The sequence below is a fragment of the Cervus elaphus genome, chromosome 13, assembly GCF_910594005.1.
Source record: "Cervus elaphus chromosome 13, mCerEla1.1, whole genome shotgun sequence".
NCBI classification, from domain to species: domain Eukaryota; kingdom Metazoa; phylum Chordata; class Mammalia; order Artiodactyla; family Cervidae; genus Cervus; species Cervus elaphus.
This window is the reverse complement of record NC_057827.1, coordinates 42128981-42148039: the sequence shown is the minus strand read 5'-3', so window position 1 is coordinate 42148039 and position 19059 is coordinate 42128981.

Below are 19059 nucleotides of genomic sequence, written 5' to 3'. Positions count from 1 at the left end.
GGTGTCTCCTCAAAGTCGCTCCAGCTCCACACAGCCACCACTCCAGCACCTACCTGGATCTGCAGTAGCTCCTCCGGTGTCCTGAGCGGGCCCTGGGAGTTTCCTGACAGCATCCATTGGATCATTGAGAAGCGAGAGAGTTCCAGAAAAACATCTACTTCTGCTTTATTGACTATGCTAAAGCCTTCAACTGTGTGGATCATAATAAACTGTGGAAAATTCTGGAAGAGATGGGAATACCAGACCACCTGACCTGCCTCCTGAGAAATCTGTAGGCAGGTCAGGAAGCAACAGTTAGAACTGGACATGGAACAATGGACTGGTTCCAAATTGGGAAAGGAGTATGTCAAGGCTGTATATTGTCACCCTGCTTATTTACCTTCTATGCAGAGTACATCATGAGAAATGCTGAGCTGGTGGAAGCACCAGCTGGAATCAAGATTGCCGAGAGAAATATCAATAACCTCAGATATGCAGATGACATCACCCTTATGGCAGAAAGTGAAGAATTAAAGAGCCTCTTAGTGAAAGTGAAAGAGGAGAGTGAAAAAGTTGGCTTAAAACTCAACATTCAGAAAATGAAGATCATGGCATCTGGTCCCATCACTTCATGGCAAATAGGTGGGGAAACAGTGGAAACAGTGACAGACTTAATTTTGGGGGCTTGAAATCATTGCAGATGGTGACTGTAGCCATGGAATTAAGAGATGCTTGCTCCTTGGAAGAAAAGTTATTACCAACCCAGACAGCATATTAAAAAGCAGAGACATTACTTTGCCACCAAAGGTCTGTCTAGTCCAAGCTGTTGTTTTTCTAGTAGTCCTGTGTGGATGTGAAAGTTAGACCGTAAAGAAAACTGAGCAGAGAAGAATTGATGCTTTTGAACTGTGGTGTTGGAGAAGACTCTTGAGAGTCCCTTGGACTGCAAGGAGATCCATCCAGTCCATCCTAAAGGAGATCAGTCCTCCTGGGTGTTCATTGGAAGGACTGATGCTAAAGCTGAAACTCCAATACTTTGGCCACCGGATGCAAAGAGCTGACTCATTGGAAAAGACCCTGATACTGGGAAAGATTGAAGGCAGGAGGAGAAGGGGATGACAGAGGATGAGATGGCATGAGATGGATGGCATCACCGACTCAATGAACATGAGTTTGAGTAAACTCTGGGAGTTGGTGATGGACAGGGAAGCCTGGCGTGCTGCAGTTCATGGGGTCACAAAGAGTTGGACATGACTGAGCGACTGAACTGAACTATGTGTAGATCTATTACTGGACTTTTTATTGCACTCCCTTGATATATAATCATATAGGCTAATTTTTTTTTGAAAACCACATACTACATGTCTACCTTATGATAAGTATGGAAGTCAGGTTGTGTAAGTCATTCAAATTATTCTTTTTCAGAATTGTTTTGACTAGTCTAGTTCCTTTGCCTGGACATACAGATTTTGAAAAACTTGTCAAGTTCTTAAAAAAAAAATGCATAAAAGAACTGTTGCAGTTTTGATTGGAATTACATTGTACGAGAGTTTGGAAAGAATGGACATGTTAACAGTATTGAGTTTTTCAGTCCAGGAGTATGGTATATATTGCACCATTAATTTAGGTCTTATTTAATTTCTTTAGTGTTTTATAATCTTATACATAAAGACTGCATGCATTTTGTAAGATTTTTACCTGTGGTATAAGACATTTGGTGTCATTGTAAATTATAATTTTTATTTCAGTTTCCAGTAATTCATTGCTGCTATATAGAATAATGTTGATATTTTCATACTGTCTTTGTTTTTTTGCAGTCTTTGTAAGCCTGTTTTTTAGTGCTAGCTTTTTTTCTTTTTTTTTAAGATTCTTTTGGAATTTTCCATGTAGACAATCTTGTTTTCAGAGAATGGGGACAATTTTCTTTCTTTCTAATCTGTTTCTTTTTCTTTTTGTCTTATCAATACTCTGATAGGACAACCAATGAGATGTCGGCTAGGACTGGTGAGAGCAAAAATCCCCGCCTTGTTCCCAATCATAAAGAAAGGAAGCATTTGTCTTTTACTATTCAGTATAATTTTAGCTGTAGGTGTTTTATTTATTTATTTATTTTTTTGTAGGTGCCCTTTAAAACTTGATGATGATCCCTACTATCACCAGTTTGTTCAAAGCTTTATCATGAAGGGATGTAGAGTTTGTCAAAGAGCTTTTCTGTGTCTATTGAGATAACTATTGGTTTTTTCTTCATATTCTGTTGATATGGTGAATTACAGTCAATCTTCATTATTCATAGATTCTGTATTTCTGAATTTACTTACTTCTTAAAATGTTTCTCTAATTCCCCACATCAACATTTGTGGTGATTCTGCAGCATTTGCAGATGTGCACAAAGCAGCAAAACATTTGAATCCCCTAGTGTGCATGGGAGCCTGGTGGGCTGCCGTCTGTGGGGTCGCACAGAGTCGGACACGACTGAAGGGACTTAGCAGCAGCAGCAGTAGCAGTATGCATGGAGAAGGCAATGGCACCCCACTCCAGTGCTCTTGCCTGGAAAAGCCCACGGGCAGAGGAGCCTGGTGGGCTGCAGCCCATGGGGTCGGGAAGAGTCAGATATGACTGAGCGACTTCACTTTCCCTTTTCACTTTCATGCATTGGAGAAGGAAATGGCAACCCACTCCAGTGTTCTTGGCTGGAGAATCCCAGGGACGGGGGAGCCCGGTGGGCTGCCGTCTATGGGGTCGCACAGAGTCGGACGCGGCTGAAGCGACTTAGCAGCAGCAGCAGTGTGCACGGTCCCAGCTATGGTCCCAAAAAAGTGATGCTTTACCATTTTTTCAACTGTCATACTGTAAGTAAGCATCATTTTCATGGTCTCTTTATTGCCACATTTTTCACTTTTTTGAGCTCTTTATTGATAATTTTACTTACTAAAATGGCTCCCAAGCATACTGCTCAAGTGCTATCTAGTGTTCCTAAGCGTTATGCAGTAAAGAAAAAAATACACGTGTGAGATAATTTTTGTTTCAGGCATGAGCCACCATGCTGTTCACTGTGAAGTCAGTGTTAATGGATCAACAACATACTAAGTAAGGTGTCTTAAAACAGAAACACACATAAAGTTATATATTAATTTGTTGATAAATATTTACCAGTGAAACCACATGGGTCTGCAGATTGCTTTGTTGGAGAGTTTTTAGGTATAAAATTAATTTCTTTAACAAATCTAGAAACATTGAGTTTATTTCTTCTTCAGTGAGCATTGGGAGTTTGAATCTTTCAATGAATTTTGCTATTTAAGTAGTTGAATTTATGGGTATAGAGCTGTTCATAGTATTTTCTTGTTAACATATCACGATATGGTCTTTTTGATTTCTGACATTTGTAATTTGCTTATTTTCTCCTTTTTCTTGGTTCACCTGACTAGAGGTTTATCAGTTTTATTGACTTTTTTCCCCCAAGGAACATGCACTTGGTTTTATTTCCTCAATTTTTTTTGTTGCTCTCAATTTTATTGATTTCTGCTTTTATTTTTATTTTCTTCCTTCTACTTGCTTGGGATTTAATTTTCTTTTATTTTCAAATTTCTTAAAGTAGAGATTTTAGGAAGTTGACTTAAGATATTTTCTCTCACCTAATATATGCATTTAATGTATGAATTTCACTGCAAGCATTGCTTTAGCTTCCTGACTCTCCCACATTTTAATGTTATGTAGTTACTGAATTTCCATTTGTTCTATTAATTACTGAGAGAGGAGTTGTGAAGTCTCCAACTATAATTGTGGATTCTCTTCTTCGGTTTTATTAGTTGTACCTCATATTGTGACAGAGAAGGCAATGGCACCCCACTCCAGTACTCTTGCCTGGAAAATCCCATGGACGGAGGAGCCTGGTAGGCTGCAGTCCATGGGGTGGCGAAGAGTCGGACATGACTGAGTGACTTCACTTTCACTTTTCACTTTTATGCATTGGAGAAGGAAATGGCAACCTACTCCAGTGTTCTTGCCTGGAGAATCCCAGGGATGGGGTTGCACAGAGTCAGACACCTGAAGTGACTTAGCAGCAGCAGCAGCATATTGTGAAGCTATTTTGTTAGGTCCATAAATATGTAGAATTATTACTTCATTTTGGATATTTGCTTTTATGATATATAAATATAACCACTCTTTTATTCTGATTAGTGTTTGCTAGAGATAGCTTTACCTATACTTTTACTTTAATGTACTTTAATGGGTGAAAATCTACCATCCTTTTAACAGTTTCTGTTGGCTTAATTGGATACTGATTCCTTTTCCCCTCTTTTTCTCTGACTTCTTTTGGACTGAGTATTTTTATGATTCCATTTTATTGTTATTGTCAATTTATTAAATTTTTTTAAACATTTTTTACATTTTTTTCCCAGAAGTTGCTTTGGAATTTACTATATATATATAATATCTAATATAATATATCTAATATCTAATATAATAATATATAATAATATATAACTATATATTATTATATATAATAATATATAATTAATCTGAATTTATCTTCAATTACTATTAAACTACTTCACATGTAGTATACAGACCCTAAAAGGGGATATTCTGAATTTCTTCCTTTGGTCCTTTGTGCTCTTACTATAGAATCTTGTACATATGCTTGTATAGTACACTGTCCTTATTTTTGTTTGGTTAGCAATTTATCTTTTAGAACAATTGAAAATAAGAAAAAAAAGAATTTTATTTTTATCTTCATTTATGACATTTCCAGTGTTCTTTGTTTCTTGATGTGGATACAAGCTTTTCTCTAGTATCATATTTCTTCTGCCTGGAACATTTCCTTTAACTTTTGTTATAGTACAAATCAGCTAGCAGTGAATTCTCTAAAGCTTTCTTTCTCTGATCATGTCTTTATTTCCCTCTTATTTTTGAAAAATATTTTTAGCGGATAGGATTCTTAGTTAACAGGGTTTTTTTTCTTTCATCACATTAAAGACATTACTGTATTGTTTTCTGGCTTGCATTATTTATGATGAGAAGTTTACTGTAATTCTCATCTTTATTCCTCTGTTATATGCCTTTATTTTATTTAAAATTGTTTTATTTTATATTGGAGTATAGTTGATTAACAGTGTGTTAGTTTCAGGTGAATAGCAAAGTGATTCAGTTGTACATATACATGTATCTATTCTTTCTTGAATTCTTTTCCCATTTAGGTTATTGCAAAGTATTGATCACAGTAATTTATGTTATGCGGTAGGTCCTTGTTGGTTATCTATTTTAAATATAGTAGTCTGTACATGTCAATCTCAGACTCCCAATCTATCCCTCCTTTCCACTGTTACCCCCCTGGTAAGCATGTTTGTTCTCTAAATCTGTGAGTCTGATTCTATTTTAAAAATAAGTTAATTTTATCATTTTAATATTTCACCTATAAGAGAGATCATATGATTTTTGTGTGTGTGCCTTTAATTTGGCTTTTCTCAAGGTATTCTGTTTTACTTCTAATCTGTGTAGTTTGAATATGAAAAGTCTAAGTGAGCATATATTTTCTATTTATCCTGCCTAATATTCATTGAGATTCTCAGGTCTATGTTTTGGAAAACTGTCAGCCATTATCTCTTTGAATATTTACTTTTCCTAGCTTTATTTCTATCTTCTTTTAAGATTTTAATAACATAGATGCTAGGCTATTAATATTTTCTCATAGCTCTGGTTTGTACTCCTCTGTAATTATTGTTATCTCCTGCTTGTGGTTCAGTCTGGATTATTTCTATTAATTTGTTTTCAAGTTCACTGATTCTTTTCTTTGTTTTATCAAATCTACTCATGAATTTATCAAAGGCACTCTTCATTTGTTTCCATTATTTCATTTCAAGCATGTCCATTTAAATTTCTTTTACTTTCCTTTTTCTGCTGAACTATCTTATCAGATAATGAATGCCCTCTACCTTTTGTATTGAAGCTTTTACATGCTAATCATAGTTATTTAAAATTTTCTGTTATACTTCTCATATTTAGGAAGTCTTGTTTTGTTGATTGTTTTGTCTCTTGAAAACGACTTTTTTGTTTCTTCTTATACCTTTAATTTTTTGTTGAAAACTGACATCCTGTGTAAGAAAATATAGATGGAAGTGAATAGATTTTTATGCTTTAAAAAAAAAAAAAAAGATTTCTGAAACTGAAGTCATGTTTCTTGGAGACCGGGGCATGCCAGGATCGGGAGTGTGTGTCCGCTGGGGAGGGAGGTGTAGAGACTGGTACCTAACACCCCCTCGGGGACTCATTCCTGGATGTAGAGGTTGCTGGGGGTAGTGGGGTCATCTGCTGGGTGTGTCTCTACCACCACAAGCCTGGGGGAGCCAAGCAGACGGAAGATGAGGGTGGGGTCTCTGAGTTCCTGCAGCAGTTGGTCTGAGCCTAGAGCCCACGCCTGCACTCCATGCTTCCAGAAGGCCTGGAGCCGACCCTCGACCATAGATAGCCACGCCCTCCACTGCTTCAGTCATGGGGATCTCTGGAGTTCGAAGCCTCTGGACCAGGGCCCCCTCTGGGGTCGCCAGCTTCAGGGACCCGTCTGTCAACACCATCACCTTGTCTTCCTTGACCTGAGTCACCTGTGCTGGTCCTTTGTGCTCTGCTTGAGAGACCGGGGTTCAGGAACCAAGTCGATCGCATTACGCCTTCCTCCACTAGGTCCCCTCTCCATTCCCAAGTAGTCCCGCTAAAGGAAGCCCATCACAGAATTCCCCACCTATGTAAAGATGAGCGTGTTTTTTTTTTTTTTTTGTCTAGGCCTCTGGGACTAAGGGTTGAGTCAATTAGTCAGGAATTATGGTGTGTGTGTTGTGTGTGTTAGTTGCTTAGCCGTGTCTGACTCTTTGCAACCCCATAGACTGTAGCCCACCAGGCCCCTCCGTCCATAGGATTCTCCAGGCAAGAACACTGGAGTGTTGCCGTTTCCTTCTCCAAAAGGAACTATAGAAAGAAAGTGAAGTCACTCAGTCGTGTCCGACTCTTGCGACCCCATGGACTGTAGCCTACCAGGCTCCTTCATCCATGGAATTTTCCAGATAAGAGTACTGGTGTGGGTTGCCATGTCCTTCTCCAGAATTGTGGTGGGTTTGGTTTATTTTGTTGCTATGGTTAGCCTCTGTACACCAGGGACTTTAAAGTCCTGTCTCATTTTCTTGTGTTTAAGGTGGGGCTTGTCTTGCCACAGGGTTTTTCTCAATATTTGTTTTTTTTTCTCAGCTTCAGGTCTTCTGTTTGAATTTGTACCTCTGACAGGGACTTTCTTTACCCTTTTGCCCTTTTTCTAGACAGAAGACTGCTGTTCCTTGATGGTTGCTAGTCTGGTGGTGGGGGCAGGAAGACAAAGGCATTCTCCATTGTTTTGGTTCAATGTCAATCTTCCTTAGGAACTGTGTCCTCAACTCTGCTTGGGGGCAAAAGGGTCTTCTCACTGATCCACCCTTCTTTCCTCTAGTTGCAGTTTCCAGACCAGAATTTATTTTTCTTCTCCCTCAGGGGCAGAGGGATTGCCCCCTTTCCTACCTTTAGATACAGCAGTACTTTATTTATTTTTATTTTTTTCATTTATTTTTATTAGTCGGAGGCTAATTACTTTACAATATTGTAGTGGTTTTTGCCATACATTGACATGAATCAGCCATGGATTTGCATGTGTTCCCCATTCCGATCCCCCCTCCCACCTCCCTCTCCACCCCATCCCTCTGGGTCTTCCCAGTGCACCAGCCCTGAGCACTTGTCTCATGCATCCAACCTGGGCTGGTGATCTGTTTCACCTTTGATAGTATATTGTTTCAGTGCTATTCTCTCAGAACATTCCACCCTCGCCTTCTCCCACAGAGTCCAAAAGTCTGTTCTGTACATCTGTGTCTCTTTTTCTGTTTTGCATATAGGATTATTGTTACCATCTTTCTAAATTCCATATATATGTGTTAGTATACTGTATTGGTCTTTATCTTTCTGGCTTACTTCACTCTGTATAATGGGCTTCAGTTTCATCCATCTCATTAGAACTAATTCAAATGTACTCTTTTTAATGGCTGAGTAATATTCCATGGTGTATATGTACTACAGCTTTCTTATCCATTCGTCTGCTGATGGGCATCTAGGTTGCTTCCATGTCCTGGCTATTATAAACAGTGCAGATACAGCAGTACTTTATAGAGTGCATCTTCACTAAATGTTGTAAAGGACAAGAGATGTTGCTGCCCTTTACCTAGCATTTTAAAGTTTTTGTTCCATAAGGAAGATAAAGGAGAAGCATTGGGTAGAATATCATTCCTTTTTTGCAGTACTTTTGTCTCTTTTAAACTTTTGTATCTATCTTCTTTCACTCAGCAGTATGTTTGAAATAATTTCATGCTGTTTTGGGTATAGTTTGTTCATTATTTTTGCTGAAGAGAATATAATTTATCAGTACTAAATATACTGATATTTTTAAAATCTATTCTATTGGATAGGTTTTACTGGATATTTGGGGTGTTTCCAGTTCGAGTCTGTTATGAATAGAGCTGCTGTATATATTCTTGTGCATGAGTCTTGGTGAACATATATATATTATTTCTTGAGCATAGGTGGCACTAAAAGTGAAAGTTGCTTGGTCGTGTCTAACTCCTGACCCCATGGATTCTATCTATCCTGGCTGCCAGGCTCGTGTGTCCATGGAATTCTCCAGAATTCTCCATTCTGGTCCATGGAATACCAGAGTGGGTAGCTGTTCCCTTGTCCAGCAGATCTTTCCAATCCAGGGATCAAACCCAGGTCTCCCACATTGCAGGTGGATTGTTTACCATCTGAGCCACCAGGGAAGCCCTGGAATTCACCTGCCAATGCAGGAGACACAAGAGACATGGGCTTGATTCCTGGATTGGGAAGATCCTCTGGAATAGGAAATGGCAACCCCACTCCAGTATTCTTGCCTGGAAAATTCCATGGGCAGAGGACCCTGGCAGGCTACAGTCCATGGAAATGCAAAGAGTCAGACACGACTGAGTGACTGGGATCATATTTATATCTATGAGATAATCTGCTGAATCCTGGGACTTCAGGAAACCCTGCCTAAGAATTTTCAGAGTCCTTATACTGATAGACACTCCTATTAGCAATATAAGCTAGTTTCAGTTTCTTTAAATTCTTACTGCACTTGGAATTTTCTCTCCCTTCCGTTAAGCCACTCTGGGGAATGTTAAATTGCTTTAACTTTGCCTCCTGACTCGTGAAGTTGGCCACTTTTTCACATGTTGGGCATTTGGTTAGCCTCTTTTCCAAATTGCCTAATCAAGTCTTTTATTCATATTAATACAACTGGAATTTTGTTTATATTTCCATGACTGGTGCAGAATACAAGGATCATATATGGACTGTATACATATGTCAACCGACTAAGATTCTCCAGTGTAGTAGAGGGATTGTCATTTTCAGTAAATGTGGGTGGTAGGATTATGGATGACTTTAATTCTTTTATCTTTCCATTTTTTTCCTAAATATTCTACAATGAATATATAGAATTTTAACAGAGAGATTTGAAAACTAAAAATTAAGTCTTGTCAAATATTGTTTGCTGATATATATTGATATGTACACTAAATTTGATCCATGAATCGACTCAGTCAGCAGCATCGTAAAATTGGGCTAAAGATTTAGAATTTTTAAGATGACATACAGGAGGAATTATGTATCTTTTATTCAGTATTCTTTCTACAGTGTTTGTGATAACATGAATGTATGAATGCATGGGTAAATAATGACTTGGAGAAATCCCCTTTTGTGATTAATGAATAATCTGATATTGACTACCCATAAGTACTATTAAAATGTTTATTTTTAATGTACTGTTAAATCATTGGCCTCAGAACTATGTTAGCTTAATTGTAAAGGTTAAATATATGGGTTATATAATTTTTGAGGGTATTAACTGAAATGATCATTGTATTCTTGGAAAGAAATTATATCCTCATTGAGTCCTTCCAAATGTTTAGTTGTATAGCATTTTGAATAGAGAAGAGATTGAATTTTAATTGCTGATGGCTTATAATTTTTATTATCATTGTTCACTTTACTATATCTCTTTTAAATATGTGTTCTTGTCTTTTTGGAATAGAATTGACTAGGATTCATATCAGATGTTACGTACGGTTTAAAAATAGTAAACTTTGAATGTCAATTTTACAAAATATGAAATTCCTTTACAAAATTTTTATTCAGGACAGGGCATAGCTTTATGAGTCTAATACAAGTATTATGCAATTTTAAAGCAAATTGTTGTTATATCATAAGAGATGTTTACTATAATGTTCTCTCCAAAATCAATTAAAGAAACAGTTTTTATATTAGAATAGAATTGGGTGCAAGTTAGCAACTGAACAACAATATTAGAATAGGAAAGGTCATGAGAAAAGTGGTTGGATTTGTTCCTTACAAGTTATCTAAATGAAACACATATATACCATCCCACCAAAATAATTTCATGTGATTTGGTTACTGTTAGCACACCCTCAAGTATAACTCACTAAATAATATGTCTGCAAACCCACTGATTGTAGGCACTGACTATGCAAAATGTAAAGCTAACAGTAACTAATGCTCTTCAAAAGTATGGTAGCCTTTGCAAATTGTTTGGAATTAATTTGTTTTGAGTAAATGGAAATTAGTCTGTTAAATGAAGCATGTAAAAAAGGATTACAAAGGGGTAGGAGACCATCTCACCAGGATAGCTTAAAACCCACACATTTGTATGAGTCAGGAGAAGAACTGTCCTTTAAAAATGATCTTATTCCTTCCAATTGCCTGAGCTTTGTGCCTCCTGATGTGATCCAGAGATCTGGCAAGGTAGAAACATGTTTAGAGTCTAACTCATTAGAATATTGAACTCATCCATCAGCCTGATTGACAAGGTCTTAGACAAAGCATTTTGCCTGGCACACAACCTGTACTGAGGTTTTCCTATGGCAATAATGTAGCACGCCTGACAGGTGTTTGAGTCATTTAACACAGCAGGAGGTACTCATAAACACCACCGCCTGGCATTCAACGTGATACGGATTATTTTTCTTTTGTCTGCCTGAAGTTATATGGCTTATAATTGACAAAGGATTTAGGCATAAGGAGCTAAAACACAGGGTGTGATATCCTTTATATGCAATATTTCTCTTGCTATAAAGCTTACCAAATGTCCCAGAAGCTGAGATACTTTTTGGCACAGGTTAAACAGATTTTACATGTTTCCCTTTTCATGATCAGAATTGGTTTAAAAAAGTGTGAAGGGCCCTGTGTGAGCATTATTTGTTCATGGAGTAAAGATAACACATCACCTATTTATTTTCTTGATAGCTCCTTAATGATATAATGGGTTTGCTTAAATCCATGTTAATTTTTCACTTCAACATGGTGGTGATGAAGTAGAACAGCTATAATGGCACTATCTCAAAATTTCCAATAACTGTGTCTGGATCAGAGGAAGAAAGGCAAAAAAAAAAAAATAAATATACACCATTAGTAGTTTAAAAAGTTATATGTCCTAAGGGATGGAGATGGATGCTATTAATTTAAATGTCATGCTTGCATAGAATGAAGCATGGTAGTTTTAAATTTGGCTTTATTAAAGTTTCTTTTTTAGCTCAACTTTCACATTTGGTAAATAGCAATTGGAAGAAGTGTTCACTGATAAAGTTTATTTAAGTCCTTTGGGGAGCAGTAACAGGCAGGGTGCACAGTACTTTCAGAATAGCATTTTATTGCATTTACAAATTATTACATAATCAAAATAATCTTGCAGTCTACAACTACATTGGGACCTCAGAAGTAGGGAAATTAACAATATCTTAAAGGAACAAATAAATACCATAATTGAACCATGGCATGTCCCTAGCATATATCACACTTATTTTAGAAGTTGTTTTTTGTAAGCGTGAGTTTGTTGGGAAAAGATTCTGGTTCTGTTCTGCAGAGGTCATGGGTTGTTTTCTTTTTTCCAGTTTGCTTTAGGGTTCAGTGATTTGCTGGATACAGCTGCACATGCAGATGCAAAAGCTGTTTCATCCTGGAAAATAACCATGGTTTAGTACTTATATGTCAGAATAAGCTTGCAGAAGTTAATGTAAGCATTCTTTAAGGCTGAGCCCCAAAATAAGGTATAGCTGAAATTCAGAAACCACATATATTTCAGAAAGGCTGAAATTAATCAAACAATTTATCTTTCAATGTTTTATTTATTCCTGTTGGTAGCTACAGTATACTGCTTTCCTAATACTCCTACTCTTAACGCCTGTAATTCCAGGCCGATGACCCATACTGACATTTGAGTTTTTGGTCCTTTGATGGTGATATTTTGAGTAAGACTTTTTCTTAGCTAGCTTCAGGATTAGATGTTCTGCCCTGCTAGCTCCTTTGGAAAGGAACTTCTTAAGTCCTATGTGTACTGTATACATATATCTCTGCTTTTGTTTTCATTTTCGATGAATTCATATGGAAGGGAAGAAATCAGAGCTTTGAAATAATATAAATGGAGTTTACACTCTGGGCACTGACCGTATGCTAGTCCCCTCAAGTGGGAAGATTTTCCTTCAGGTTTGAACTACATTTCTGTTTCTTTAGGAAGGTGTGATGCAAAGAGCAGACTCATGGGAAAAGACCCTGATACTGGGAAAGATTGAGGGCAAGAGGAGAAGGGTGTGACAGAAGATGAGATAGTTAGATAACATCACTGACTCAATGGACATGAATTTGAGCAAACTCTGGAGATGGTGATGGACAGGGAAGGTTGGCTGCAGTCCATGAGGTCACAAAGAATCAAACATGACTTAGCCACTGAACAGCAAAGGGAGGCCTAACCTGATCTTTCTGACTAGCTCAGGTCTCCCTCTTATGTGCTTTCAAAATACAATATAACACTCCTTTTTAATGAGTGTCTCCATTACAGTTTCACATTTATTTTTGGTTATTTGATTAATGTTGGTCTTTCCCAGTAAAGAATGGGGATCGTGTCTGTTTTTCTCATCCTTTTATCCTTGATGCTTCACATGTGGTGGGAACTCAGTGAATGGTTGTTGAACAAATACATTTTATAAACCACCTACTTGATATTATTTATATAATTTTAAAATGTTTAATTATAATTTTGAAACATCCTTAAAACATGTAATATTCTTCCAATATTTTGCTTGGTGTATATTGTTTGGTTTTGGCAGACCAATAATAGCCTCTTTCCTTCCCTACTGTAAATTGACTGAGAGATATACATCCAAAATTCAGACATGGATTGGAGGACATGGCTTAAATGTGGGGCATGGTGGTATTACTAATTCTTTGTCTTTGCTCATTTCAACCTCATTGGACTGTTCTTTCCCAAGTAGCAACAGTCAGGTTCCTACTTGGGAACAAAGGGGAGTAAAAATTACCTTTGATCAAAGGATAACTAAGGCCTGGGAAACACCACAAAGGGGAAAATGCTAGGAAAGGGTTTAGAGAGGATTCAAGAGATCTTGAAGTTGGAGGAAGTAAATGGGGTGAGAACAATATCCCTCAGTAGTCATTTACTGTTTTCACCTGATTGAAAAATAAGAACCATTGAGCAAGAAGAGAAACTCTACATTCTTGCTCCATTTTCCTATGTTCAGGCATTAAGTTAGAAGACTGAACTATTTATGAATTTTAAAAAATACATCATCTGGAAAAATGCAGTATACTGCTGTGAACTTTGAGGCTTAAAACTTTCAGATATGGTATTAGCTTTTTCGGTATTACAGCAGATCCCCAACCTGTTCTCTATTGTCCTTCATCATCTCCCATGACGCTGAAGTCATGATTATAAAGCAAGCAATATATACACCAGAGCACTGTTAATACTTTACATCTACAGCCTCATTTTATCTGGGAGAGAGTAGAGTGCAGATGTACACTGTTTGCTTCTAGAATCCCTATCTTTGAATCACTCCATTTCTTTTCCCGGCTATCACCAGTCTAGCCCAGATCATTACCATCTTCTACCTTGATTTTTGTCACAACCTCCTCTCATGACCCTAGTTTCCTCTCTTGGCTTTCTGCATTCTATCCTCAAACTTGAAACTGGAGTGATCTTTCAAAACTTCCCATCAAATGATGTCACACCATTGCCTAACATCCCCAGTGACTGATTAGCCCAACTTCACGATGCAGCTCTGTCTTTTCTAGCATTGTCTCTTGTCACGTTTCCCTGTTCTCTTCGCACTGATTCAATTATTAAGATGTATCTTCATCCCATCTGATGTAAATTATTGTTTGTTTTTCACTTGTATCATTATTTTTACATGTTGAGCCTTAGAGTTTTTATTTAAATATAAATTTCCCCAGGAAGTGTCCCTGACTCCCACTCTTCTCTCAAATATGGATTCAATTCTCTGCTATGTGCTCCCATTGCAACTTGTACTTCCTCTATCACAGTACATGTCCTGGAGCTTCATAATTTTCTGTTTATTTGTCAGAATCCCAGACTACAAAATATCAAGTCATGGTCCATTTCTGTTTTGTAACTAATATCTCTTAGTGCCCAATAAAGAGTGTATTATATAGTTGATGCTCTATTAATACTTTCTAAGGGAATTGAATGTTGAAGAGTTTGTACAGTATTCAGTATTATTCTATAAATATAAACAATTCTGAATGTGTATTATAGCCAATTTAAGTTAAATGAAGAGCTTGACAATTTTATCAGTGTAAATGGCCAATTTTGATAATTTGACACATTAGGATCTTGCTTTTGCCCATCTGGAGTATTTTGACAATTATTTAAGACAATATCTTAATAAAGATAGCATCTTCAAATTGCAGCCTTACCATCTTTTTCTAATCTGTCACAATATATTGAGATTTGAGAAAGCCTGAATTTCTTAAACTTTGATTAATACAAATATACCTTCTTCAAATCATATTTACTCATGAGTATTACAGTGTTCTAAAAGTAGACTCTTTTCTCCTTAGCTCTGACTAGTCATTTATCACTTTTTATCTGCAGAGCATGGTTCTCCATGCTTAAGTTAATTATAATTTTCTATAATTTGTCTGTAACTGAATATCATCCCTATTCTCTCTAGGTCACTTTGAATTCTGTTATCTTTTAAAACATTCTGATTGAAGTTATCCTGCACATGGCCATTAGAATAACCTTCTTAATGTATTCAATGAATTTCTTTCAATACTTATAGAGCTTGGTTTCAAAATTTGAAGCAGGATATATTTTCCTTCCAATTAAACCCTTGTAGAATCTCTGTTTTATAAATCAGATGTGTGTGGCTGTGGATGGTTGCTTGGAAAGTAACCATCCCTGGAAGAAAAAGGTGATACTAGTTTTATGAACAGGATAGTCAGGAGAAAAAGAAGTCATAGTGTTTATAGAGTTAAGTCAGGGAAGATCTGAGCAAGAATCTTGAGACTTGAAACTCTGGGAGAGGACAAAGATAAAGCTTTGTGATGCCATGGACTGCAGCACACCAGGCTCCCCTGTCCTTCACTATCTCTTTTGTGATGCTATCTAGCCATCTAATCTTCTGCCTCCCTCTTCTTTTGTCTTCAATCTTTCTCAGTATCAGGGTCTTTTCCAATGAGTCAGCTCTTTGCAAGGTGGCCAAAGTATTGGAGCTTCAGCATCAATCATTCCAATGAATATTCAGGGTTGATTTCCTTTAGAATTGACTGATTTGATCTCCTTGATGTCCAAGGGACTCTCAAGAGTCTTCTCCAGCACCACAATTTGAAAGCATCAATTCTTTGGTGCTCAGCCTTCTTTATGGTCCAACTGTTACATCTGTGTATGACTACTGGAAACACCATAACTTAGACAAAATGAACCTGTGTTTGACTAGACAGAACTTTGTTGGCAACCTAGACAGCATATTAAAAAGCAGAGACATTACTTTGCCAACAAAGGTTCGTCTAGTCAAGGCTATGGTTTTTCCAGTAGTCATGTATGAATGTGAGACTTGGACTATAAAGAAAGCTGAGCACTGAAGAATTGATGCTTTTGAACTGTGGTGTTGAAGAAGACTCTTGAGAGTCCTTTGGACTGCAAGGAGATCCAACCAGTCTGTCCGAGAGGAAATCAGTCCTGAATATGCATTGGAAGGATTGGTGTTGAAGCTGAAACTCCAGTACTTTAGCCATCTGATGCGAAAAGCTGACTCTTTTGAAAAGACCCTGATGCTGGGAAAGATTGAAGGTGGAAGAAGAAGGGGACGACAGAGGACGAGATGGTTGGATGGCATCACTGATTCAATGGGCGTGAGTTTGAAATCCAGGAGTTGGTGACGGACAGGGAGGCCTCATGCTGCAGTGCATGGGGCTGCAAAGAGATGGACATGACTGTCCATCAGAGGAACTGATCTGAACCTTTGTTGACAAAGTGATGTCTTTGCTTTTTAATATGCTGTCTAGCTGGTGCCATGTTATAATCAAACTTTGAAACTGAGTTAAAGTTAAATTTCTCCCAAGTTGGGGTCTTTTGCAGGTAAGCCTTTGTTTCACCCTTACTTTCTTGTTTTACTGACTTTCTCAACCCTGTTGAGGCAGGGGAAGAAAGGGTGGGGAAGAGAAGCAGGGGTGTTTTTGGATTCTGGCTTTGGTTGTTGCTTCTCTTGGTGTTTACATTGATTGGCTCTTGGAAGACTGCCATTTTGGGGGTCACTCAATATCCAGTTTTCTGATTAAGGTGGATGAACTCTCCTTGGACTTATCACTTATGCTTTTTTTTGGCCTTTGGGAATTTTGTGATTTGCTTGCATGTTCTCTCAGCAGAAGTCCTTTTGCCCCTTGTGGTATACAAAATACAACCTTAAATTCTTCAAGTTCCTCTTACCACGAAGCAAAATCCACCTCCCTATTCTATGAATCTGGTTTGGCCTTGCAGTTTGCTTTGATAGAATGGAATGTTCCGGAAGTGACATTATGTGACATCTAAGCTTTGGCTTCATTCTCTTGAAGTACTTCTGTCATCATGTGAGGAAGCCTGAGATGAAATACACCTTGGAGAGATGAAGACCAGGTCAGCCATTCTAACATTTCTGTCACTTCAGTTGAGGCTCCTTAGATGTAAGTGAGGCCACCCTTCCACTCTCCTGCCCCATCCAAGGCAGCTGACTTTCCAGTCAGTCCACAAAGCTGAGGATATAAGACTTAAAAAAAAATAATTCTTATTTATTTATTTCTTGTAACACCAAAAACATTTTGTGTTGGGATATAGCTGATTAATCATGTGATAGTGTCAGGTGAACAATGAAGGGATTCAGCCATACATATATATGTCACATACATACTGCTATATTTAAAATGGATAACCAGCAGAAACCTATTTCATAGCACATGGAACCCTGCTTGATGTTATGTGCCAGCCTGGATGGGGAGATTCAATAAATGAAGATGTTATTTTAAGCAACAGTATGGGGTTGTTAGCAATAGATCACTGACACACACTTCTAGGTGATTTTGCTGTTTAGGCCTAGAAATATCTCATGTTCTTGTGCATACTTTGTCCTGACACATTTTGGGGGTGCAGGCTGAATTCTATGCAACCACCTCTCCTCCTATATGATTTAGCTCTTGCCTTCTGAGTTCTCAAGGCAAGAGCTACGCACCAGTCCATCATATCCTCCTAAGGAAAGAGACTTATTTCCTCAGAATTGTTGTGGAAACTTCTCTGATTAGACTTTGATTTAGGAAGTATTATCCCATTTCTCTTGCTTCGCCAAAGAAACCATCTTCAAATTGGTTTTTTTTTTTCTTCTTATGTTGAAAAAAGATATAGTATTATATATGTGGCTTTTAACTGTTGGTTTATAATTATCTATAATTCTGAAATTTAAGAAGTTGTAAAAAAGTAAAGAATGAACAAACATCTCTCTCTCTCTCTCTCTATCAGTTCAGTTCAGTTCAGTTCAGTAGCTCGGTCATGTCTGACTCTTTGTGACCCCATGAATCACAGCACGCCAGGCCTCCCTGTCCATCACCAACTCCCAGAGTTTACTCAAACTCATGTCCATCGAGTCGGTGATGCCATCCAACCATCTCATCCTCTGTCATCCCCTTCTCCTGCCCCCAATCCACCCCCAGCATCAGGGTCTTTTCAAAAGAGTCAGCTTTTCGCATCAGATGGCTAAAGTACTGGAGTTTCAGCTTCAACACCAATCCTTCCAATGCATATTCAGGACTGATTTCCTCTCGGACAGACTGGTTGGATCTCCTTGCAGTCCAAAGGACTCTCAAGAGTCTTCTTCAACACCACAGTTCAAAAGCATCAATTCTTCAGTGCTCAGCTTTCTTTATAGTCCAAGTCTCACATTCATACATGACTACTGGAAAAACCATAGCCTTGACTAGACGAACCTTTGTTGGCAAAGTAATGTCTCTGCTTTTTAATATGCTGTCTAGGTTGGTCATAACTTTCCTTCCAAGGAGTAAGTGTCTTTTCATTTCATGGCTGCAGTCACCATCTGCAGTGATTTTGGAGCCCAAAAAATAAAGTCTGACACTGTTGCTACTGTTTCCCCATCTATTTGCCATGAAGTGATGGGACCAGATGCCATGATCTCTCTCTCTCTAATAAATGAGGTGGGCATGGCAATCCACTACAGTATTCTTGCCTAGGGAATCCCAGGGACAGAAGAGCCTGGTGGGTTGCCGTCCATAATGTCGCAAAGAGCTGGACCTGACTGAAGCAACTTAGCGCAGCACATACAAACATACACATAGATGTAGATGTGCATCTGCCTTACATATTTATTTGGCAATAATACCCCTCTGACACTAACATGAGGCTGTTTATCATCTTATTCTACTTGAGAATATGCATACATTTTGCTGCAGAAATATTGATATATATAATATACACCAAGGGTGTTATATAATAAAATACAGTATATTACCTTTTGAAAATTAAAAAAAAATTATGAAATATATATCTGAGATAGTTAATTTTATGTATCAGCTTGAATGAATCAAGCTGTCCACAGATTTTACCAAACATCATCTCCTGGTGTGTGTGTGAGGTGTTTCCGGGTGAGATTACCATTAGAATTGGCAGACTGAGCCAGTGAAGCAGATGAC